Source organism: Dama dama, chromosome 9, assembly GCF_033118175.1.
Source record: "Dama dama isolate Ldn47 chromosome 9, ASM3311817v1, whole genome shotgun sequence".
NCBI classification, from domain to species: Eukaryota; Metazoa; Chordata; class Mammalia; order Artiodactyla; family Cervidae; genus Dama; species Dama dama.
Genome location: NC_083689.1, coordinates 37,684,826 through 37,710,797, shown reverse-complemented (window position 1 = coordinate 37,710,797; position 25,972 = coordinate 37,684,826).

Here is a 25,972-nt window from a genome sequence, read left to right as displayed (position 1 = left end):
CTGGTAGGTGATAAAACTCACAGTTTACACTTTTATTGTCTATCTCTGCTACCTTCGGGGCAAATGAGTCACTTCCAGGCTTTTCTATTAGTTCTCTGTTAGCTAAAGGTTGCTCACTAAAGGTGAGAAGCCTTTGCCTTGCACTGAAGCCACCCTTCTGACTGAGCTGTCCTCTGAGTTCCAAGGACCTGCCTGCTGGGCATCTCCACTTAAATGTACCATCATCACCTCTAGCTCAGTGTTCCAAGAGGAACACAGCCTCTTCCTCCCCAAATCACTGCTCTTTTTGCATTCTCCATTTCTAATTGACACCAATATTTTCTCAAGTTACATCTGGAGTCTATCCTAGAACCGTTTTTTGTTTCTCATCCTCCATGTCTAATCTGTCATTAGGTCTCCCTCCTAAGATTAGATTTTAGGATCTAATTAGATTAGATCTCCCTACAATCTCTCAAATTCTCCCTCATCTCTCTTCTCAACTTATCCTAGAGGTTAAGAACACAGTCTCTAGAACAATAGCTATTAAAAATATGACCTTCAACAGTTTATTAGCTCAGAATGCTACAACAAAAATATCATAGATAGGATGCTTAAATAACAAACATTTATTTCTTTTTTTTTTAATTGTGAAAGTATGATAACACATTTACAGGAGACTTGGAAAATAAACAACAAAGTTACATATAGTTCTACTATATATTACAATTATATTTTAAGTAGATAAATTGAGATTTTTAGTTGGAGTTTCAATAGCAAACCCTCAAAAGTCAACAAAATGAATAGACAGTAAAGTAGGAGGATATAGCAGACCTGAAAAGCAGTATGAACCAATTCAACATAATTAAGATTTATACAATTTCACACAACAGCAGGATATAAGTTCTATTCAAGAGCTCACAAAACAGGAGACACTGGAACATATCCAGGGACATAAAACAAGCTGAAAAGTTTCATGGTCTAAAGGTATTGAAATCATACAGAATCTGTTGTCTTATCACTGTGGAATTGTGTTAGTAATCAATGTCAAAAGATATTTGAAAATAACCCACATATTTTCAAGTGCAGTGTGACATTTACCAAGAGAGAACTTTGACTTAGCCATTGAAAAGACTCAATAAAGTTAAAAAACTAAAAAAAAACACAGAGGGTGATTGCAGAAAAGAAAGCATTTAAATAGGAAATTAATATCAAAATGAGAAATTAATATACATTTAAAACACCATGTATTTGGAAATTAAATGTCCACTTTTAAAAGATGCATGGTGTTCTAAGAAGCCATTAACAAGGAAAATTAGAAAATATTTGTAATAGAATAAAAATGAAAAGAGAATTTATTCAGAATTTGTTGTATGCTGCTGAAGCTGCTCAACGCAATTAAATACAATGTGGAATGTTGAATAAGGTATGAAAACACATAGTGGACCCTAGTATAAAATCTTGTGAAATTTGAACAAAATCTGTATTTTAGTTTATAATACTGTGTCACATATTAACTTCCTTTTTTTTCACAACATAGTGTTTTTTTATATTCTTAGAATTGGATTAGAAGTTTCAAGCCTCATTCAAACTTTTTTTAAAAAATCACTCAAATAATAAACTTTCTAGACTTGTAGCAGTAATATTAGATGCCAAAATAAATGGAAATATATCAAAGTTTTGAGTGAAAATAAACTAGAAATATAGCATTCCATTTATACTGAGTCAAACAAGTGGAACCAAAATGTCCTAAAATTTTTAACTAAGCAAAAACTCATAAGTTTTCTAAAATTAAATATTATAATACACATGAGCATGTGCATGCTAAGTCGCTTCAGTCCTATCTGACTCTTTGCGATCCTATGGATCATAGCCCACCAGGTTCATCTGTCCATGGGATTCTCCAGACAAGAATACTGGAATGTGTTGCTCTGCCCTCCTCTAGGGGATCTCCCCAACCCAGAGATCAAATCTACATCTCTCGCATCTACCTGCATTAGCAGGCAGGTTCTTTACGGCTAGCACTACCTGAGAAGCTTATATATATCTGAGCTTTTCTCCTACACTTGATAAAGGCTTGAGAAAGAACAACAAAAAAAGCAATGAAGAAATTACAGAACATAAACTAAATGAAATGGGAGCACTAAATATGAAATAGAAAAACTGAAACAAACTAGATAAAAGTAAAAGATCATCATATAGTCTAGTTGTTTTTTAAACCTGTAATTACCTCTTAAAATTCAGATGCACTTTAAAATTATCTTGGAATTTTTTGAAAAACATAAATGCCCAGGTATTATTGTTACTTTTCTCCAAAGCTCCAGATATGATTCTAATGAGCAGCCACGTTTAAAAACAAACATTTATTTCTGACAGTTTTGGAATCTGTAAGTCTGAGATCAGGGGACTGGCATGGTTAGAATTTTGGTGGGAACCCATCTCCTGCTTTACATATGGTTGTCTTCTTGATAATTCCACACATCGTGAAAAGGGATTGCTCTGGTCTCCTCTTCTTTTACAGGGGCAGTAATATGATCATGGGGGATCCTCCCTGTAATCTTTCTACACCTAATTACCTCCCAAAGACCTCACCATCAAATACCATCATATTAACGATTAGGGCTTCAACATGTGAATTTTGAGTGAACACAGACATTCAGTTAATAGTAAGTGTCTTAGTTAACCATTTTTTTTTTTTTTTTTTTTGGCCTGAGTTTCTCCATCTATAAAATTGGGATAAATAATAGTACCTATTTCTCAGGATTCATATAAGGATTAAATCATATCTGTAAAACCCTTGGGAAAGTACCTCCTATATAATAATCATGTTTCCATAGTGCTAGGACTAAGGTTTACCTCCTCTTCACCTTTCACCTGAAAACATTACAATAAACTTAACAGCAACTTCCAAAGTCTTCCTGCCAACCCTACACTTCTCCAATCCAACATGCATGTTGCTATAACTAAAACAGGTTAGATGGTATTGGTAGATAATTCCCCAACACCAGCAAAAAAAGGAGAAGAGAGAGCCTTTAATATAAAACAAGCAAGGCCCTCAGCGACACAGGTTCAGCTACCCTAGGAGCCTCCACGCCTCTTGCACTACGCTATTGTTACTAAGTCACTTCAGTCGTGTCCGACTCTGTGCAACCCCATAGACGGCAGCCCACCAGGCTCCACCATCCCTGGGATTCTCCAGGCAAGAGCACTGGAGTGGGTTGCCATAGCCCTACTCAATTACTCACAGCTCACGGAAAATGCTGTCATATTGAGTCTCTAATTTTTTTTTCACACTCCAGCCCGTTTGACATATTTTCTCCTCCTAACTCCATCCTTATCTCAGCACACTTGGGAAATTCCTAATCTTCTCTAAAAACTGAGTTCATATGTCATTTTTCTATAAAGAATGTCCTATTTCTTCCCTCTCCCGCTTCTTATACCTAATTTGGAAATAGAAATAACCACTTTTGTCCCACTAACCACTTTTGTACCACACCATACCAACCGCATGCACAGTACTTACTTTAGACTTTGTAAACTAGTGCTCCTGTGCTAAGCCCAGCTCTCTATAAAGTCCTACTCTGTCTTTTACCTACCATGGGGCAAAGAAGCCAAGGGAAAAGTACTGGGACTTGAGCATCCAAAGTCTGTGTATGTCCACCTTCTAACCCAGTAGCTGGGATCCTACTATTTTCTGCCTAATGTCTCTGAACCCTCTTCCAGTGTTAACAAAGGCCTTTTCCCTGGCCGAGCTCCCAAGTGTAGACCATGACACCAGTATACTCACCCCTTGGCTACAGGTATCACCAAAGGGCAAATATTTGGAGTAAGGGCTCCAGGTATCTGGAGGCAGGTATGAAGAGGGCTTGGACATGGAGTTTGAAGTATTCATACATGCATGCAAGGTTCTTCCTGGTACAGAATAAAAAGACAGAGATGGGAGGAGGAGGGAATTGGGGGAACCACCTGTACTCATCTGAAAATGCTAAGAGCAGGTTTGTATAATTTCTGTCAGAGGATCTACAAAGCTTTAGTGTTAACCATGTAATCTTATGAATATTTCTACAATCTGCGAGAACTAATATAGTCCTCTCATTTACTCTTCACTGAGATTTTTTTAAAAATCCAAAGTACACTGAACTCTCATTATTCACAGTAGTTGTGTTGCCTGGAACTCTGAATTAGTGAATACTAAACCATTGCTCCTAGGGGAAACACAGGGTTAGGTTCCTGTAAGCCTCTAGTCACAACACTTTCACAAACGAATCAGTATACAACCTTGTTTTATGTCTGTTTATATTTAAACATCCCTTTTAAAATATATATTGGTGGCTCAGTGACACTGAACTCACAGTTGACAGCACTATAATTCACGCCTGAATGAAGCTTATCTAACATTTTTTTCTGTAAGCTCATTACAGCCTTTTTGTACTTAGGAGCAGTAGACAGCACTTCGGCACTATGCTTGGGAGCCATGTAAACTGTGAAGTCACCAACAAAAGCACACGCAGAGACACACACGCACAAAATATATATAGTGAAAGTGAAAGTCGCTATTGTGTCTGACTCTTTGCGACCCCATGGACTATACAGTCCGTGGAATTCTCCAGGCCAGAATACTGGAGTGGGTAGCCTTTCCCTTCTCCAGGGGATCTTCCCAATCCAGGAATCAAACCTAGATCTCCCACATTGCAGGCAGATTCTTTATCAGCTGAGCCACAAAGGAAGCCCAACAATACTGGAATGGGTAGCCTATCCCTTCTCCTGCAGACCTTCCTGACCCAGGAATCAAACCGGGGTCTCCTGCATTGCAGGCAGATTATTTACCAACTGAGCTATAAGGGAAGCCCATACATAAAAACATGGCACTTAATAGACCACTGGAGAAAGAAATGGCCACCCACTCCAGTGTTCTTGCCTGGAGAATCCTGTGGATGGAGGAGCCTGTGGGCTGCTGTCCACAGGGTCGCACAGAGTTGGACATGACTGAAGCGACTTAGCTTGCATGTATGCATTGAAGAAGGAAATGGCAACCCACTCCAGTATTCTTGCCTGGGGAATCCCAGGGACAGAGGAGCCTGGCAGGCTGCCGTCTGTGGGGTTGCACAGAGTCGGACACGACTGAATCAACTTAGCAGCAGCAGCAGCAAATAGACCACAAAAAAAAGACACATTTACAGTATGAGAGCAGAAACAATGAGGCAGGGTGACATCTTGGTCTATCCAGCAGGGAACATGTAGGTTGGGCAAATCACATTTTTGTCACTGTGTGGATTTTTGCAAATGACTTGCAAAAGTGCTGAGAGCATTAATTTGCAAGATATAAATAAATGTTAGCAAGTAGGCAAATTCACAAGTACAGAATCTGCAAATAAAGAGGACTGAATGCAATTGGGAGTCCTGGATCTCCTTCCTGGGGATTCATCCTGCCATGGTCCAAGAGCCTAAGGATAGAGAGAGTCCAGAAAGGGAAGCCAATCCTGCTTCCACACCCAAAAGGAACACAGCCAGGGCTCACTGGCTCATCCAGTCTACATGCATTTACTGAGTGCCTGATAGGAGCCAGACCGTACTAAGTGCCAGGGACTGGGAGTCACAAGTTTGTTCTTATGAGAGCTGAGATGAATGGAGGAGACAGACTTTAGCAGTAACATTAATAAATATGTAACGACAAACTGAAAGAAATGCTCTGGAGAAAAGAAACATGGTTTAGAGGAGCTTTTACCAAGTACCCTCCCAGACTGGGGATGTCACAGTCAGAGTGGGTGACCTGCTCAACAGCCTCTTCTCTCTCTTCCTGGCTGGCAGAGGTGTCATTCTGTGTGTACCCTTCCTCATGAATCAGGAGGAGGATCCTAGAATGAGCCCAAGTGTAAGTCCTTAGTGGTATAAGGATATGTATATATGTGTATATGCATATGCAATACACATATACACATGTAGGGCATAGGACATGAAGATAAGACTATTGGGGTTACATCTGTGAAATAGGTGCTTGCTTCTGTATGGAGACACGTAGCAAAACCAGACCCTCTTCTTTCACTGTATGCCTCCTGTGGCAGACAACCTGGAACCATGAATAAGCTAAAATTACACAATGAAGATCATAAAAGACAGACAATACCATCATTGAGGAGAATTAAGCAATCTTTAAGTCTCTCCTCCTACCTCCAGGATACCCTGATACATCCCCTATGTAAGATAGTAATAATAAATTGATCTCATTATTTAAGCCAAAGATAGCTGCTCCACCTAATCCCAAATGACCTTATTCATATCTGAGTCTACTATGAGAATTTACGGTCCTAGAGACGTACAACTTAATCCCAAATTTAAACTGCACAATAAACAGGGCAGAGTGGGATTCAGAGAGGACATCTCTGAGGAACTGATGGCTAAATTAACATCTAGGGGTGATAAAATATCAAGATGAAGGAAGGTGGTAGGCCATATCCAGTCTTACTGAAACTCGAATGAGCTCAGAAATATAACTGGTACAATCAGCATTCCTTTTATGATTATAATGTAGGCCCCTGAATTGTGATGTTTCCTTCCCTCCCTTGCATCTAACCTAAAAGAAGCATTGAGTCCTGTTCAGTCATCCGACTCACTGAGTTTCTCTCCTGCACAAGAGAATGACTAGATCATTCATATTATCATGTAATGTTGATCTAAATTTGTTAGATCATCAAATAAAAAATAAAAGATCCATACAATAAAGTGAAAATAACCAAAGCTGAGTTCAAACCCACGTTTTGCCAACTCCCAAATCTGTGCTCTAGACTCCAGTAGGGAAGAGCCTTCTATGCAGAGAGCAAGACACAAACAAAGAACTTGTGGCAGAAGGAAACCGAGTGGGTTTAAGAATCTGAAATAGGGAGAGGGTTGAGATGTGGAGTGACATGAAGCTGAATTAACAGTCTAAATAATTCAGGGTCCTATAAGCCAAGTTAAGCTTTTGAGGCATTATTCTAAACCAATGGAAAGCCATTGAAAGGTTTTAAACAGGGGTAATACCATCAGGTTTGCATTTTTAAAAATACTCTGGCCATAGTATTGAGAAAGGAATGGAAGAAGGTAATAGTAGATATTGGTCACCAAGTTAGGAAGCTTTTACATTCATCTAGAAGGATGTTGGTAATTTGGACTAAGGAAAAATAGGAGAAAAAGAAGTTCAGGTAGTAAAATTAAAAAAGACTTCTTGATAAACTGGATATGCAACAAGGAAGGTATGAAAAGTATCAACTCCTTGGCTTCTGACTCACTTAACTGATGGATGATGGTGCCATGAAGCAAAAAGAGAAAGGCTTGAAATATAGACCATGAGTTCAGTCTTGGACATGTTGAATTTAAGATGCTTTGGAAATGTCAAGTAGGTAAATGGAAATAATAGGAGAGCTAGAGGAGAGTTCTGGGCTGGAGATAAAAGTTGGAAAATCATCTATATGATTTTGAGGCAATGGATATGCATCAGTCACAATTTTTTGGTCTCAAGAATTAGAAATCCTCCTTGGATTAAATAAAAAGTGATGATAAAAGAATTTAGTACAAGGAAATATGGTATAGGTCTCAAGAAAAGATTTAAGCCTAAGAAGGAAAGTACCAGACTGGCTCTGGGGACTGAAGCAATAGAAATCAATGAATGCTAACTTCAGAGCATCACACCATAGGAATAATTCAGCCCCAATTTTTTCCATCCTCTGGCATTTGAGGTAAATATTCCCAGAAGTGAAATTCTAATTTTGCTGTTCAGGTAAGAGCAGAGATCTTTGACTGGTGGTCCCATTAAGACCATACACAATGACTATAAGGGAGGTGGTTCCTCTTCATCAGAAAAAAAAAAAAAATGCTGGTGAGATGGCATTAAAAGAAAGAGTAAGAGATACTGGATCAGTAAAACTGTCAACAGAGTTTCACTAAAGATGGGGATCAGAATGGTCAGGGAAAAGAGAGAAGAGATTAAGTCCAAAGCTTAAGGAGTTAGGTCCAAAGCTTGGCCAACATTCAATGGCCAGACAAAGGAAAACACAAAAGACTGTGGTCAGCAAAGTAGAGGAAAACTAGGAGGGTGCTGCTTTATCAGAGCCAAGAGAGAGAATGTTTAAAGATGAGAGCATACTATGAATAAGTTGGATAAAATGAGGACTGAAAACTATCACTGGCTTTAGTGACAGAGAAGTCACAGTTGACTTTAATGACAGCGGCTTATGTGGCTTGATGGGTGGAAGCCAAAATGAGTGGAAAGTGAGGAAATGAGGACAGTGGTACATAAACAACTTTGAAAAGCTAGGTCCCATCAACAGAGGAATGGATAAAAATGATGTGGTACACACATACATGGAATGTTACTCAGCCATAAAAAGGGAACAGAACTGTGCCATTTGCAGAGATGTGAATGGACCTAGAGATTGTCATTCAGAGTGAAATAAGTCAAAGAGAGGAAAACAAATACAGTATAATATCACTTATATGTGGAATCTAGAAAAAAGATATAGATGAGCTCATTTGCAAAGCAGAAATAGAGACACAGATCATAGGAAACCAGCATATGGATACTATAGAGGGGAGGGGAAGAGGGGATGGAATGAATTGGGGGATTTGGATTAACATATATACACTATTGATGAAAGTGAAGTGTGAAAGAGTTAGTCACTCAGTTGTATCCAACTCTCTACAATCCCATGGACTGGAACCTACCAGGCTCCTCTGTCCGTGGAATTCTCCAGGCAAGAACACTGGCATGGGTTGCCATTCCCTTCTCCAGGGGATCTTCCCAACTGAGAGATCAAATCCAAGTCTCCCACATGTACAGAAAGATTCTTTACCATTTGAACCACCAGGGTAGCCTATACACTATTGATACTATATATAAAATAGATGGACTTTCCTGGCACAGCAGTAAAGAATCTGCCTGTAATACAGGAGCCACAGGAAATGCAGGTTTGATTCAATCCCTGGATCAGGAAGATCCCCTGGAGGACAGCATGACAACGCACTCCAGTATTCTCTCCTGAACAAGCCCATGGGTGGAGAAGGCTGGCAGTCTACAGTCCATAGGATCTCAAGCAGTTGGACATCACTGAAGTGACTTAGCATACACACTTGCATGCACACACACACATAAACCTATGAAATAGATAACTAATGAAAACCTACTGTACAGCAAAAGGAGTTCTACTCAGTACTCTGCAGTGACCTAAATGGGAAGAAAATCCAAAGAGAGGGGATATATGTATATATACAACTGATTCACTTTGCTGTACAGTCTAACACAACACAGTAAAGCAACTATACTCCAATAAAAATTAATAAATAAATAAAACAAATTAGGTCTTGAAGTGAAAAAGCTGGCTTAAAACTCAACATTCAAAAAACTAAAATCATGGCATCCAGTTCCATCACTTCATGGCAAATAGATGGGGAAACAATGGAAACAGTAAGACTTTATTTTCTTGGGCTCTAAAATCACTGCAGATGGTGACTGCAGCCATGAAATTAAAAGAAGCTTACCCCTTGGAAGAAAAGCTATGGTCTACCTAGACAGCATATTAAAAAGCAGAGACATTACTTTTCTGACAAAGGTCCGTCTAGTCAAAGCTGTGGTTTTTCCAGTAGTCATGTATGGATGTGAGTTGGGCCATAAAGAAAGCTGAGTGCCATAGAATTGATGCTTTTGAATTGTGGTCTTGGAGAAGACTCTTGAGAGTCCCTTGGACTGCAAGGAGATCAAACCAGTTCATCCTAGAGGAAATCAGTCCTGAGTATTCATTGGAAGGAATGATGCTGAAGCTGAAGCTCCAATACTTTGGCCACCTCATGCAAAGAACTGACTCATTGGAAAAGACCCTGATGTTGGGAAAGATTGAAGGCAGGAGGAGAAAGGGACAGTAGAGGATGAGATGGTTGGATGGCATTACCGACTCGATGTACATGACTTTAGCAAGCTCCAGGAGTTGGTGATGGACAGGGAAGCCTGGCATGCTGCAGTCCATGGGTTGCAAAGAATCAGACACAACTGAGTGACTGAAATGAACTGAGGTATTGAAGGGAATGAGAAACTAATAGCAAAAGATTTGAGTTGAAGGAGGTTTTATTTTCAAAAAAATTGTTAAGGTTTAAATCTGGATGAGAAGGCTAGAGTTGAGGAATCATAACTAAACATACAAGCTAGAGATGGGCTAAGTATGGAATGTTCTGAGGACAGGAAGCCTTAGCCTGTACCTGGAGAAAGAACAACTCCCTAATATAAAAAGGGAAGAGGATGGGAGGAGCTGAGGAGGCGGGATTTGGAAGTATCACAGGGAGGAGCTGAGGAGGTACTTACCTAATGCTTCTAATTGATCTGCAATGTCCTATGCAGAGAGTAAGGGCAGAATGCCAAGTCTTTCCATAGGCCAACCATCGAATTTCAAAAGAGATTGAGACCACTCCTGGAAATTCATCTCAGCTGAGATTGTCCCAGGCTTGGATTCTCAAGGCTTTGAGAGCTTCATATTCACCACATCCTGGGCATCAGCCAAGTTAGGACTGCTGTGTCAGAGATGATTCAGCATCTGCCCTTACAGGCTCGGTCTCCAATTTCTTTTAATCGTAGGACACTCTCATCCACTAGATTAAAAAGTTTTCCTTTTTACCCTATGAGAGGCAAAGTGTCTCAGTACATCTCCTCTCACAGATAATCAAGTTACACATCATCCTCCCAGTGGTTGTGCAGGAGAAGCATCTCCAGAGACTTCTGATCACACTCTTCACCCTGAAAAACAGGGCTTTCTGCCCTACCACCAAAGTGTATCAACCCTACTTGCTAGCTTAGTAGGGGAAGTTAAATTGGGGCAGGGAGAATGGGACTATGGCCACTTTTGGGAAAAAGGAGCTGTCTGAAAAATAATATACTCTCCTAAGGGTAACAAAGTCATATTCTAGCCCTTCACCAACTAGAACAGAGAAAGAAGATCACAAGTTACATTGTCAGCAGAATATCCATTTACACCTGTCTTTTGTTTTCCTTTGTCAGGAAGGAACTAAGTCTTCTGGTTTTTCCATCTCCAGAGTCTATCACAATGTCTACCACATAGCAGGTCCAAATAAACTCTTGTTCCATTCAATTCATAGTGCATGGACAGGTATACAAGTCCGTATTCAAGAACTATCCTGCCTCCCAACTATAGGAGATCCTTAAGTTAGAAAGATTCTAGAGTCATTTATTGGGATGGTCTACAATATAATACAATTTCTGAGCACAGCATTTAAAGGACTCATTAAAATCTAGCCTTTCTGCTCAGCCTTCTAAAGCTATCACATGCTAAATTTCAGTATCAGATCTTGGCATTATCCGAATACATTTTAGCTTTTTTTGTGCTGCTAAAAGGTAAAGAAATGTCCTCCTTTTTCAGTGGTAATAAACTGCCCCCCCACAAGGTCTCTAGAAAATTATACATGTCTATTTCAAGTGTGTAGGAAATTTCAGCCACCCTTTATGGGACCAGCCACAGCTATGTGGTCTTCCCTGTGTTTCAGCACCAGTTGCTCTGCCATCACATTGCACAGGCCAGTTACTGCCAGGAGGAGAGCAACTCCTCCAATAACAGCTTGGCATGTCACCATGCTTGTCCCTAAAAGGCTCAATGTCTTCATGAAAGTTGTTACTCGCTGTTAGCCCAGGTTCAGACTCTGTTAATAATTCTAAACAATAGAAACCCAAAATAGGGAATGCTGTCCTTAGAGCTAATTCAGTATTCACAGTTGCTAATTATTTATGCTTAGTCCTCCTTCATTCACCAGCTCAGGCAGGCACAATGATCTTTGTAAAATGTCTTAAGAACCTTTTAGAAAATAAAAATGATAAATCTTGACCTTCATGGTATCATTCCAACCCTAACAAATATACGATTAATTTCCTCTCAAGACTTCACATTTTCAAGGCCCAAAGAGGTTTAAGTAGCAAACCAATGTAAATAGTAGGTAATGGGCCCTGATATATGTTCTGAACCGAAAGAATAGCCAAAATGAAGAAAAAAGTAGGAAAATATAATAAAGCTGCAAATATATTTATAGTTGTCATCAGAGATGGTAGGAAGCCTCAAAAACTGACCTTTGAGAGTAACTTATAACTAAGCAGTCTGTTAACACAAGCTGATACCATTCCTTGCCTTCCCCAGACTGTTCTTTCAGAAAGTCAGTGGTTTTAACATCACTATTCCAAGCATCAAAATGAGGCACTAGGAAGCCAGCTGCTTACAGTGCGCTATAATATCAAGACTTGGGTTTGCTAAAGGTGTACAGATTGTTAATAGCCAAAGGATGATTGTATTCTGGCCAAACGTTCAGTCTGGCATAAGAAATGTATTTTCATCTCTCCCCAGCACACGGGGAACTTTTACCTAGAAATTGGACAAAACAGAAAAATCATATCTATTTTTGGCTCCTGGACGCTCTTCCCACAGCTTCCGTCTCTTTCCTCCAGCCGTCTTCCTGGCCAGCCTTCTCCTTAGATATTCTGGGACCGATATTCTGGGACTAGTTCCATAGTTACCATTTTCATTCTACCTTTTTGCATCTGCTGAAAATAAAATCGCCCAAGATGTGGAACAATTCCTCTGAAATCCCCACAGCATCCTTCTGTGCTGCTCTGCCTGCTTCCATTTTCCTGAACCTCTCACACTCAAAATCTGTACCTAACACTCCAGATACGGGGACATAGTTTAATCTTTGCCCTTCAACTTCCTCCATCATCATGGTTTTTATACACTGACTATTTAAAATACTCACTAATGGGAAGACGCTCTTACAGAATTCCATAAAACTAGTAAAATTATGTACTGTTTACAGTAAGTGTTCACACCCGAAGACTGGTGGGATATAGATGGGAGAATATTCATCCTTTTAGTCCCCTGTCTGGTCAAGAATGAAATCACAGTCTTACTAACCATTCCTTTTGTGTGCTTATCTGTGTTCTTTGTTTAGAATCATCATAATGACATCCAGAACACTGAGTCATTTTTCTTTCATAGTTTTTATTTAAAGAGCTAAAAAAAATAGTCCTTTTCATTTGGCAATGGATAGAAATGACTAACATTATAAATTCTGTGTATTTTTGTTTCCATAGAGCAGACATTTCTCTTGCTAGTTTTTTTTTTTAATATAGTACATAAGGACTAATGAGCTTAATGTTTAAACCACTGATATCATCTACATTGGCTTTTTTTTTTTAATCACTTTGTATACATCCTTGGGCCAGGAAGACCATGATTTTCTATCTTCCAGGTTTTAAAGTTGTTTCCCCAAAGTACTAAAGAGTCAATAATTTAGAAGGGAAAAGCTTGCCATAGCATCTTATTGATGGAGAGTATCTCAGCTGTTTCCAGAATGTTCTTTATGATGCAATACATCAGGGTTCATATTCTACTTTCCAATAAGTACATAAAAGGAGCCTAGTCTTATTAATCCTAAAAAACAGCATTCTATATTTCCTTCTTTCTGCTTCCAGCCTTCAGTGTGTAATGACATTGCATATAAATCTGCACTTTTTTCAAGAGGCCAATTTCCTCCCTATTAATTAACCTCAATGATAATTAGGTTATGTAAGACCTGTTTGTAGAGTTTACAGAAAATAACAATGTATCCATTATGTCAGCAATCAAAGGCAAACAACATTGGGAAGATGCCAGGGATCAAAGCTCATCAGTAGATTCAAAGACAAGGAGGAAATGGTACTCTAACTTCAAAAAACTTTGCATGACAGTATTAGTGGCCACTCACTTATTTTTAAGAGCCATTTCAGAAGGATAATAGGAAGAATAAGCTGAAGGAGGATGTTCTAGTTATAAGTCAGTGCCACTCCACCCTGATCTTTCAATCCATTCACCCTCTACCCTTCCCAAATCACCCAACCCCCATGGCAGGTGGAACTGTCTGGCTTACCAGAAATACCTCATTTGCCCAGACTAGAAGAGACAAAAAAAAAAAAAAAAAAACACTGTTCATGTTTACTGAAGATCCAATCAATTATGGTGCATGGTTTTAAAGAAAAGATTTTAAAGAAATTCCTTCCCTTGGTAAGATATAAAGCATGATGTCCAAGCAGGCTTACATGATCAATCAGGTGGTATTACCTAACAGTTCTGGGGTCAGCTTACCTTCTCATTTCCAGTACAGGGTGGGATAATGTAGGGAACTATAGAAACTACCTTTTAAATCCCATCCTCTTTGAGCTCTTTGCCAAAAAAAAATGTTCCCTGAACCACTAAGCCACCCCCAAATACCAATGCTATCAATTCCAAGTGCTTACTTATCACTCTACTAAGATCCATGAGGCAAACAGAAATATTGGGCTGGCCAAAGAGTTCATTAAGTTGTTCCATAAGATATTACAGAAAAACCCAAATGAACTTTTTGGCCTACCCAATAGTATTGAAGGCAGGTGGAGAAGGTGACAACAGAGAATGAGATGATTGGATGGCATCACCAACTCGATGGACATGAGTTTGAGCAAGTTGTGGGAGTTGGTGGTGGACAGGGAAGCCTGGTGTGCTACAGTTCATGGGGTCACAAAGAGAGGAGGGATTCAATTATAATGATCCCCCACCCTTGAATATCACCTGCCATTCTCTACTTGCCGATAAACAGTGACTCCCACTCCGAGCAGAATCATATCCCTTTAAAACCTCACAAGACTGAGCGACTGAACTGAACAGTACAAAATGATCCCTACTGGTCCAGACTTAGCATTATAGGAGTGTGTGTGTGTGTGTGTGTGTGTGTGTGTGTGTGTGTGTGTGTGTGTTTGCATGTGTGCACGCCCTCACACATGGCTGTACAGCCCCACACCCTTGGTTTGGGTCTGCTCCCCAGTTTCTGATATCCCTAGGGCATTCCTTCTAGATTGCCTCTTCTAACATCACCCAGCCACAACCATTGGTTATTCAGAGTAGTTCAGCACATACAAGTCAGAGGGGCAGCCAGAGAGTGAAGGAATTTCACACAAATCATATTCCACTGAAGTACCACAATGCTTACACTTTCACATTGTATGGTCAGCACAGCTCAGATTTAATTAAAGCACTCAGTTGCACCATTACCATTTTTAGTGACAGCTCAGGTGTAAATATATTAAGCACAATTCTTTCCAGGCACTGCTTGTCAGCACTCTCCTTAAATGCCCTTTTGTCTTCTCTAGCCTAATTCTAAAAGCCTGAACTTTTAGCTTACAAATGATTAGTATCTACACACTTCCATCTCCAATTCCCAAGTTAAATTACCATCTTTAGCCTTTTTCTGGATTCCTCAAGAGTAATAAGTCTCTTCCATTGGCCCATAATTCCTCCCTTTTAACTTTAATCAAAACTGCATTGACATCCCAACCTCATTCCTCACAGCTGACTTCTCCATATCTCTTCTTTCACTGACCTGGACATAAGTTTTCTCTCTCTCCACAGATGCTGGATGCTGCATCCTATTTTCTCCACCTCAGGCTTTTACTGCACAGTTCCCTAGCTTCTTCCTCCAAACTCTGTGTTTCTCTAGCTTTTCCATTTGCTGTTGGAATCCTTTTCTCCCATTCATTCATTCAACTATTTATTGAGCACAAACTATGTACCAGGACCTGTTCTGGGTCCTTAGGTACATCAGTGAACAAAACAGATTAAGATGCCTGACTTTGCAGGGCTTACATTCCAGAAGGTAGAAACAAAGAAAAATTTTAAAATGAGCATCCCACTTAAATGTCAATAGGTTGTGGTTAATACCTTAGAAAAAGAAAAAGTAGATTATGGCAAGAAGAACAGGAGTATGATGAGTGTAACCTCTAGGAAGAAGACTTGAACTTGACAAGGAATTAGCTAAGCGGATTTCTTGGGGAAGAGCATCCAAGTGGGCAAAACAGCTCAGTTGAACCAAAGGCTCTCAGGCAGAAGGGTAGGCCTTGTCTGGAACATTCAGCAAACAAGATGGTGCCCAGTGTGGCCAGAGGAGTATGAGTGAGGGGTAGAGGAGGGATTCAATGACAATGATCTCCCCCTCTTGAATATCACCTGCCATTCTCTACTTGCTGATGAAGAGTGTCTCCCACTTCAAAGAAGAATTGTATCCCTTTAAAACTTCACAATATGCATCTGTTATAAGTAATTCCTGATGGCTCAGCTCTAAAAATCCACCTGCCAATGCAGAAGACACAAATTTATCCCTGGGTTGGGAAGATCCCTTGGAGAAGGAAATGGCAACCCACTCCAGTTTTCTTGCCTGGAAGATCCCCTGAAAACAGGTGTCTGCGGGCCACAGTCTAAAGAGTTGGACATGACTGAGTGACTGAGTTAACTACCAATAGCATAGGTAGTTCCCACATGTTTAAAAAGTAGTTGCTCCAAGTAAATTAAAAAAAAATCTCGACAAAGACTACTTTGCATCACCTCCTCTAGATGTGGGCTATTTTCTTACTTACAATACTCACATTTCTGGGGAGCAGGAAATACACTTCCTCTCAATCAAGAGTATTTGTTCCATAGGATGCAGTAGCAGAAGGCAGAGCCTGAGTGGAGGACAAGGCTAGGGGCAACGGGAGAAGAAAATGGGTGAACCAGCAGGCAAGAGAGATGAAGGGTAAAGTGATTCTCCTCTGCCCCTTCCAGAAACCACTAAACAGTTCACAAATATTAGATTCCAAGCATCTTGTAGTAGAGAGAGTTGAGGCAAAAAGTTGCATAAGTAAGAGTGTTTTTTTTAAGTATGTATTCAGGCACTAAACAAATATTTATCACACATTAGTCTGTGCTGACAAAGATAAGCACAACTTGGCTTATCTGATTCTGACAAACTCACAGCCTCTCTAGGGTGAAAACTCAACAAATAAGGAGCAAATAACTTTATAAATTCTCTTACTTGTATGTGCAGGAGTTCTAAACCAGAGTGCTCTTTAGTCTTCCCCTCAGGAGATGTTAAACATACACCGTGGATTCCATCATGGAACCACCAACCCATTTTTTTTTTAACCTTCACTGCATGCATATTGGAATGACCTGAACAGTTTCTAAAAGAAGATTGAGAAGATTGTCTGGGTCCAAGTCTAAAAATTCTGATTTAATTGTTTTGGGATGTAGCCTGGGCATAAGAATTTTTAAGCTCTCTCTATGATTCTAATGTTCAGCCAATTTAAAAGTTATCTTTTTTTTTCCATTTATTTTTATTAGTTGGAGGCTAATTACTTTACAATATTGTAGTGGTTTTTGCCATACACTGACATGAATCAGCCATGGATTTACATGTGTTCCCCATCCCGATCCCCTCTCCCGCCTCCCTCTCCATCCCATCCCTCTGGGTCTTCTTTTAAACAAACTATTTTATTTTACCTTCATTTATCCCTTTTCCAATATACTTCCTTTCTTTATGTAGATACAAATGCTTTACCTATATCATTTTTCTTTTCCCTGAAGAACAATCTTTTATCATTTTTTGTAAGGCCAATCTGCTGACAAAAAATTCCCTTGGTTTTTGTTTGAGAAAATCTATTTGCTTTTCAATTTTGAAGGCTATTTTGGCTTGATATAGAATTCTAGGTTGGTGGGATTTTTTCCTTTCAAAACTTTAAATATTTAACTTTGTTCTTTTATTTTCATGGTTTCTTATCCTTGTTTTTCCATAGATAAGGTATGTTTTGGCTTTTTTTGTTGTTGTTTTTTAACTCTTGTTAAAAATCTTCTCTTTATTTTGGGTTTTCTGTAAATCATCTATGATATACCAAGGTCAGGGTTTTGTTGGGGTTTTTGTTGTTGTGTTTTTTATATTTATTCTGCTTAGTGTTCTCTCAGCTCTTGGATCTATGATTTGGTATGTCATTAATTTGAGAAGGTTGTGACCATCATTGCTTCAATTATTTCTTCTGCTACTCTCTTTTTTTCTTCTTCTGTTACTCCAGTTAGGTATGTCACAACTTCTGAAATTTCTCCACAATTCTTGTATGTTCTGTTCTGACTTTTTTCATTTTTCCCTTTACATTCGATTTTGGGAAGTTTCTATTGCCCTACCTTCAAGGCCACAGATTTTTTTCATTGGCCATGTTGAGTCCACTGATGACCCATCAAAGGTATTTTTCATTTCTATTTTGATGTCTAGCATTTCCTTTTGATACTTTCTTAGAGTTTCCATCTCTCTGTTTATATTACCCATTTGTTTTTGCATGTCATCTACTGTTTCCGTTATAGCTCTCAACATATCAGTCAGAGTTAATTTTAAATTCCCTGTTTGGCATTCTATCTAAGTCTGGTTTTGATGATTGCTTTATTTCTTCAGATTGTTTTATCTTAGCTTTTAGTATACCTTGTATTTTTTGGTGAAAGTTTCACATGTATCAGGTAATAGGAATTGAGGTATACAGGCCTTCAGTGTGACTATTTATTTTCATCTGGCTAGAAGTTGGGCTATGCTTAATGTTTGCTGTAGCTTTTGATGCCAGAAGCTTCAAATTCTTCCTTTGTTCTCATTTTTATCTCCTGGCTTTGGCTTTACTAAGTATTGTCCTCCCCACAGAGAATCTGTATCTTGCAGCTCTTTCAACTATGGTTGACTGTTACATACTAGATCCTTTTTGATATGGTGGTAAAGTGTAGGAGAGGGAGAGTGTTCTGTGATCTAATTAAACTTCAAAAATCTGATTGGTCTGCATACTGGGGCTGTGAGTTTCACAGTGTTTCTCCAGTTTCTTTTTTCTTCCTGATCATGTCAATTAAGTCCACTCTAACCTCCACCCCTATACCACCCTTCGGTGAGACAGGGAGCCTAGAAGAACCTGGAGTGAGAGGAATGCCCCTTCCACAGCTGGAATATGGTAAGCTTTTTGCCCTGGAGAGTGTCCCTTGGTTATGGAGAAGGCTGTATGAGTATTTCATAGTAATTATTCTTTCCTTGTCAGTCAGAGCCATAAGAGGACCCTTCTCAGGTCCTCACCATGACAACCTGCTGGGGATGTAAAGCTCATAGTGTGGGCCCCAAGGTGTTTCTCACTCTCAAATTAGTACACACTCAGTCTTTAGCAATTAATCAAAGTTACCACTTAAGTGTTCCTTCCAGTCTATGGCTCCAGCAGCTTCTTTTCAAGGTAAACAGATCTTGGCTATAGCTCTCCAGATGTACCTGTCTCTCCAAATTTCATGGTGGTGCTTTGTCCTGAGACCCCAGTTCTCTGATGGGTCAAAAAAAAAAAAACCTCATTGATTTTCAGTATGATTAGCTTTTTTCTTGATGTAAGGATGAAAGTGATGACTTTCAAGCTTTTTACACATAAGAGTGATGCTGGAAGTCTATTAGAACATTTTAAGCACAGGAGTGATGTTATATGCTCTATGTTTTTAAAAGATTGCTCTAGGCATTATCTCTCCCTTGAAGACCGCAAGAGGAAGTAGCCTGGGCCAAGGTAGGTTTTGGATATTTTAGATTTCCCTAACAAACACCATCTTAATTGCAACCCAACACTTACAAAAATAAATGGAAGAAGAGCATGCAATAGACATTTTAATTCCATCTGAGAACATATGGAATGTTCTATAGAGCAGGTAATCTGGGGGCATGAGGATTCATCCCTTCCCGATGATTTCTTCAAAATACCTTGTCCATATTGCCATGACCTCAAGTCAAAAACACCTTCGTTGTAGTGTTCTGTAGCAATGTGGTTTGTTTGTGTCAGTAAACCCCCTCTGCTGTTTCCGCTGCTCATGCATGATTGGCACCATCTCCATTCATTTGTTTATGTTAATTTATTCCATGTTCTTACTGGAATATCCATATTTTGCCCAACCCTCAGAGTCCAACTCATTTGTCACAAACCCAATAAAGCTTTCTCTATCTAAAACTACTTTCTCTTTTTGTCTTCTCCTTAAATCCCCATTATGCACACAATTAACACCAAAGAATGTAACTTTGGTTTATTCTTAATTGGATTAAGTTTTTAAAATGTATTTAATTGCCCTAAAAGTCCTAGCACAGTGTGAACACATATTGGATGTAAAGTAGTAATGGCTTGTTAATTGAGAAAGGGATTGATAGAAGTTGGCTTCAGTGGCAACTAGTTTTGCAGGCTGGTGAAATTTATAACAGGGTCATAAGTAATTGGGATAATGGAATGAACAGTTCCATTATCAAAGTTCAATTTAATTACTAATAAAAAGATTATTTTAGTGTATTGCATATATGTGTGTTCATCTTTCTCTATATGCAAACATATTTTCCTTTTTTAATAAGGAAAACAAAGATAAGTGTAATTTTCTGTCCTTTAGGCTTTACTGTTCTTCATTTTAATTTATGTAATTTAGACTTGACCTGTTCTAAGAATGAAAGTCCTGAGGTAGCAGAATATAAATCATAGATTGATGGAATCTGAGAACTAGAAAGAATGTGAGAGTTCATCCAGTTCAATTTCTTACTTGAAAAAGGGAAACCAGAATTAAAAAGAGATTAAGGATCTCAGCCAAGCTCAAAGTGCCATTGTCTGCAATCCAGGTTCTCTAGATATTAATAGTACTTCGGAAACAGTTCGCCATCCCAAGTGCTAAGTACACTAGAGGAGAAAGGTGGATATGACAATGTGATCTTGGAGTACAGGTATCTGCCTGGTTCTTTGAGTTCTCACTAAAATGAGAAACAGCGAAACCATCCCTGCTGTCGGTTCCTAAAGACAACCTATTTCAACATGTGTAGAAAATATTCACAGGCTACTTGGCTATTTTACAGGCCTGGTATTAATTCCTTTGTGGAAACACCTACAGCATAAAAGGTGTTACACTAAATTGCCTGTTAATATCATAAGAGGTCAGCCCAAGTGGGGGGCCAAATTACCTATAAATACACATGCCAAAGAATGCCTCATACAAGAAGAGTTTTGGTTTTGTTTTGTTTTTTAACAGAACGCTAATTAACATCAATATCTGCATGTATCCACTGATTAGCATGCAGAAAAGTCAGCACCAATTAATAAAACAATATGCCAACAAGCACACAGCACAGATAAGGCATATTAGGAAAGCATATGGCAAAAATCTCTGAGCTCTAGCTCTGAAGGACTTCTATTTCAGTCTCTCCTAGTTCTTTATATCTTATATTTTTTAATTAAGCTCTTCAAACATACCCTTGAACCAAAAAAGAGGGTGAGTGGAAGGGCAAATTTTCCTATAATCCTAAATCCTTTGATTAAGCCATAGCATAAATAGAGAGCAGGCTTCTGATTAATGGTACTATTGTTTTAGAATCTTGTTTGTTTTTTGTTTTATTAGACACCTGGATGCTATTTAAATCCAATTCATTGGTAGGAACTTTATATGTCTTTTTCTTCTGAGGTTCCTTTTTCTCCTTCATCAATCACTAAGATAGTGAATGGAAACAGGAAAGCTGATCCAATGAGGAAGACAATGAGGAAGAATGAAAAACAGGTACTGCCCTGAAGTTTGGACTTCAGCTGTGTCTAACTTCTTCGTCTTCCCCCTGGTAGTTTCACTTTCATGTGCCAAACAAAGACTTTTTAAAGAATTTTTAAAACATGTTCCCTTAAGGATTTCCTTTCAAAATAAAGCCCTGCTTTATACATCTCTTTTGTGCATGCTCTGCAGGATGGCTGGACAGTTTCCAATGTTGCCTCAGCCTGTAGACTGTCACACTTTCTTTCTGACAATGTCTAGCCCATGCACACTACAGAGGCAGTTGACAGACAAAAACCTTCAGTAAGGTGCAATTTTAAGGAAAGTAGCCATGGGCAGAGCTTTGATTCTTTATCTCCCAACAACAGAGAAACAGGCCCACAGAAAGTCACTACCAGCCCTAGAATCAGGTGGAACAAAAACATCAGGTTCAAAGGCTTCTTGCACTTTGGAAATGGGTCTTTTCCTCTGTTGTTTGTTGTTTGTTGTTTTTTGGGTTGTTGTTTTTTTTTCCTTTTTAGTTCCAAGTCTGTGCACTTCCTGCTTTGGCCATTACAGGAATTATTTAGAAACTATCGCATTTCACACAAAATGTGTTCCTTGGTTACAAAGGCATAAAGCATTGAAAGATAATTCCTCTGTGTCATCTCACCCAATTTTGGGATTTAGCTGTGCTTGGTCAAATCAGGAATATGAAGGGTTCACATTTAATATTGCATTTTTTCAATATTTACAATATTTACAATTGACTTTTAAAAATCTCTCTGCTTAACCGTTTGAAGGCCTGACAAACTGTTTGCCAAAGCAGTTGTATCATTTTACATTTTCACCAGAAATATATGAAGATTTTGATTTCTCTACCTCCTCATTACCACTTGTCAGGTATATCGCCAAGTAACTCAGTTATACATATATATTCATTTTTAGATTATATACCATTATAGGTTACTATGAGATATTGAATATAGTTCCCTGTACTATACAGTAGATCCTTATTGGTTATCTGTTTTATATATAATAGTGTGTATCTATTAATCCCAAGTTCCCAATTTATCACTCTCCACTTTCCACTTTGCTAAACATAAGTTTGTTTCCTGTGTCTGGTAGTTTATTTCTGTCTTGTAAATAAGTTCATTTGTATCAATTTTTAGATTCCACATATAAGCTATATCATATGATAATTATTTCTCTGACTTACTTCATTTACCGTGATAAGCTCTAGGTCCATCCATTTTGCTGCAAATGTCATTATTTCATTCTTTTCCGTGGCTGAGTAATAGTCCATAGTGTGTGTGTATGCATATATACACATACCATATCTTCTTTATCTATTCCTCTGTTGATGGACATAGAGCTTGCCTCTGTGTCTTGGCTATTACAAATAGTGCTGCAGTGAACACTGAGGTTCATGGACCTTTTTGAATTATAATTTTCTCCAATTATGTCTTTTTGACTATAGTTATCCTCATGAGTATGAAGTAGTATCTCATTGTAGTCTTGAAATGCATTTCCTTGATGGCTAATAATGTTGAACATCCTTGCAAATCTTACTGGCCATTCGTATACCTTCTTTCGAAAAGTCTATTCAGACCTTTTATTTTTTAATTGACTTGTCTTTCTATTATTGAGTTATAATAATTATTTATATAATCTATATGTAAATATTATATCAGACGCATGATTTTTGAAATGGTTCTCCCATTTTGTGGCTTATCCTTTCACCTTCTTAGTAGTGCACTTTGAAGCATAAAAAATGTTTTCTCTGATGATATCATGGATGCATTCTTCACTCCAGGCTCTCGCTGAACTTATTACAACATAAAGCCAGAAGTTCATATTTTTGCCACTTCCATGTAGTGTTCTTAGCTAAGAACAGTTTTATGATTGCAAGAGAATGGTAAGGAAACATCCCATAATGATCTTAAAGTAAACCTTTATTTCGAGATATTTCACATCTCAGAATCACAACTTTTCTCCCCCTAAAGCCTATGTCTGAAACTTGTTGATTACTGAACTCTATAGAGAAAGAGGACAAATTGAACATTTCAAACCCAGGCCATAGATGGACATTTACCCATAAGGATTGATCCAAATAAGCTCTGGTTGCTCTAACTACTGCCATTCAGAATTATAGGTTTTATTCAGACTGAAAAGAACTTCAAGATAAGAGATACCATTTGAAAAACGCAGCCAAATTTCAATCAAAAAGTTTGTTGTACATTTCTTTCTTTGGTAAGGTTAATGCTTGTGCAATTTTATTTGATTTAACTCAGTTAAATGAGTTGTGCAGATACCAACAAAACAATAGAGATTCTTAAAAGCCAAGTTACTAATTTGAGTTGTTTCAGCCAGTAGTGCTATTGAGAGCTTTTTCAACAAAGGAGACAGAAGACTGAAATGGATTTAATGAGTCTAGAGTACGTGGTGAGCCAGGAATGGGTCATTATGCTCTGAAGTTGTCTCTCTGTAAACAGATCAATTCTCATAGCACTTGTTTTGTTAGGGGGAAGAGTAGTGAAGCCAGGTAGGGCTATAATCATTTGTTCTGCTGCATGACCACAATTTATCTTTTTTGTTTTCTCCCTGTCACAGCAGGCCTTGATCATGTAAGAGCCATATCTAAAAGTGACCACTCACAGCCTCACTGGATGAATTAAACCTGCCAGGATGAAAGGGATTACTGCACACTCACTATGTAGGTAAAAACAAGCAACTCAGTGCTATTGATAGATTACCTTTAAAAATTCCAGCCATTTCTTCTGCCAGTGGCAATGATTTCTGAGAAATTCTAACAACACCAGGAAAATGCCTTTAATTAGATTGGGGGGGGTGGGGCGTGGTGTTTACCAGACCCTTTTTAAACAAAATTGCCATCTCCCTCCCACAAAGAAAAAATAATGGAAAGAGGTAAATCAAAGCTGTGTGCTCAGCTCTATAATTCTACCTTCATCTTCCAAAACATAGTCCACAGGGGAGAAAGGAGAACTTTCTCTGGAATTATAAATGAGGCATTAAAGAGCATATTTTACTCTTCCAACAAAAACTGGAATTTTGGAAAATTGTGTCTCAACTTCCTGACTGTGTTTACAAGAAAATACCAGGGTGGTTGGCAGAGTAAAAATCTCTACACTATAGTAATAACACCTTCAGTTCACACAGCTCTGACAAACTTCAAGCACATTTGAGAATACTATATTTTCCATGGACCCAAGACACACAGAGGAAAGAATGATTCTATCTGCTGTCTCAGAAACTGAAGCACAGACTATTTCAACAATGTTAGTAATCAGTGGCTCTTTGATTGCTTTATCTCTTGCTGTTTCTACACTTCCCGTCTTCTATACCTGCTGCTTCTTCCCTCAAGCCCCTCCAATCTGGGAAAACCATGCAAAGAAACAGCTCCTCTGTTCCCCTAAATAAGTTTGTAGCATAAATGTAACAATGTGATAGAGACCAGGTACCACCTGCTCATGTCACCTTACACAGAGTCCAAACACACTGACCAAATTGTAAGGTTGCTGTTTATGTCGCTCTAGCTGTCAGCCAGAGGGCCAAGAGACCAGCAGTCAGCAACTCCCTGCTCTAACACACACACACACACACACACTATTGCTTTCTATTGTCCTGCCCAGAAATGGCCCCTCTGGCACAATCACGTCTCTCTTCCTTTTGTTCAAGATCATACTTGTACATACCTGGAAGTCACTGTGACCATCTGTCATTATCCCTGGGCTAGGAGGAGAGAGTTTATAGAGTTTGTGGTAGTACTCCACTTGTTGTGGCATCTTCCAGGAAGCAAATCCCTGCACGCACATACCTATTCTTGGTCCTCCAGGGCCAATCCAGTCAAGTTGGTCTACCTATCCATTCCCATCAACACAACCAGTGAGCTGCATAACTAAAGGAGAAGAGCTTTGGCATCAGGCAGATCTTTTATCTGAGTATCAGCTCTAATGAGACTTAAACTTGACAAAAGGATGTAATCTCCATGAGCCTAGTTGGCCACGTCTTAAAAATAGAATACTACTTTCCCAGGGTGTGGTGAGAATTAAGACATGTCAAATATAAAGCGCTGAGCACAGGGCCTGGCACTGAGGCCTGGTGTGTGGGGGACAGGCTGTGAGATGATGACTAACGATCAGTGAATGGTCTCCAGGGATGGTGTGAACATGTGAAACTGTGTTTTCCATAGATCTGTCGGTTGCTGTGAGTTGTGGTGGTGGCGGTGGTTTAGTCACCAAGTCGTGTCTGACTCTTGTGACTTCATGGACTGTAGCCCACCAGACTCTTTTGTTTGTGGGATTTTCCAGCCAAGAATACTGGGCTGGGTTGCCATTTCCTTCACCAGGGAATCTTCTGGTGATCTAACCCACATCTCCTGTGTTGTAGATAGTGCCTGCATTGCAGGCAGATGCTTTATTGTTGAGCCCCCTAGAAACTGTTCTGTGTCTAGGACTTCATCTATCTTGAAGCCACAGAAGTTTGGAATCCAATAATCTACAGGGAATCTACCTGAAAAAGAATTTAGAATAATGATAATAAAAATGATCCAAAATCTTGAAAACAAAATGGAGTTACAGATAAATAGCCTGGAGACAAGGATC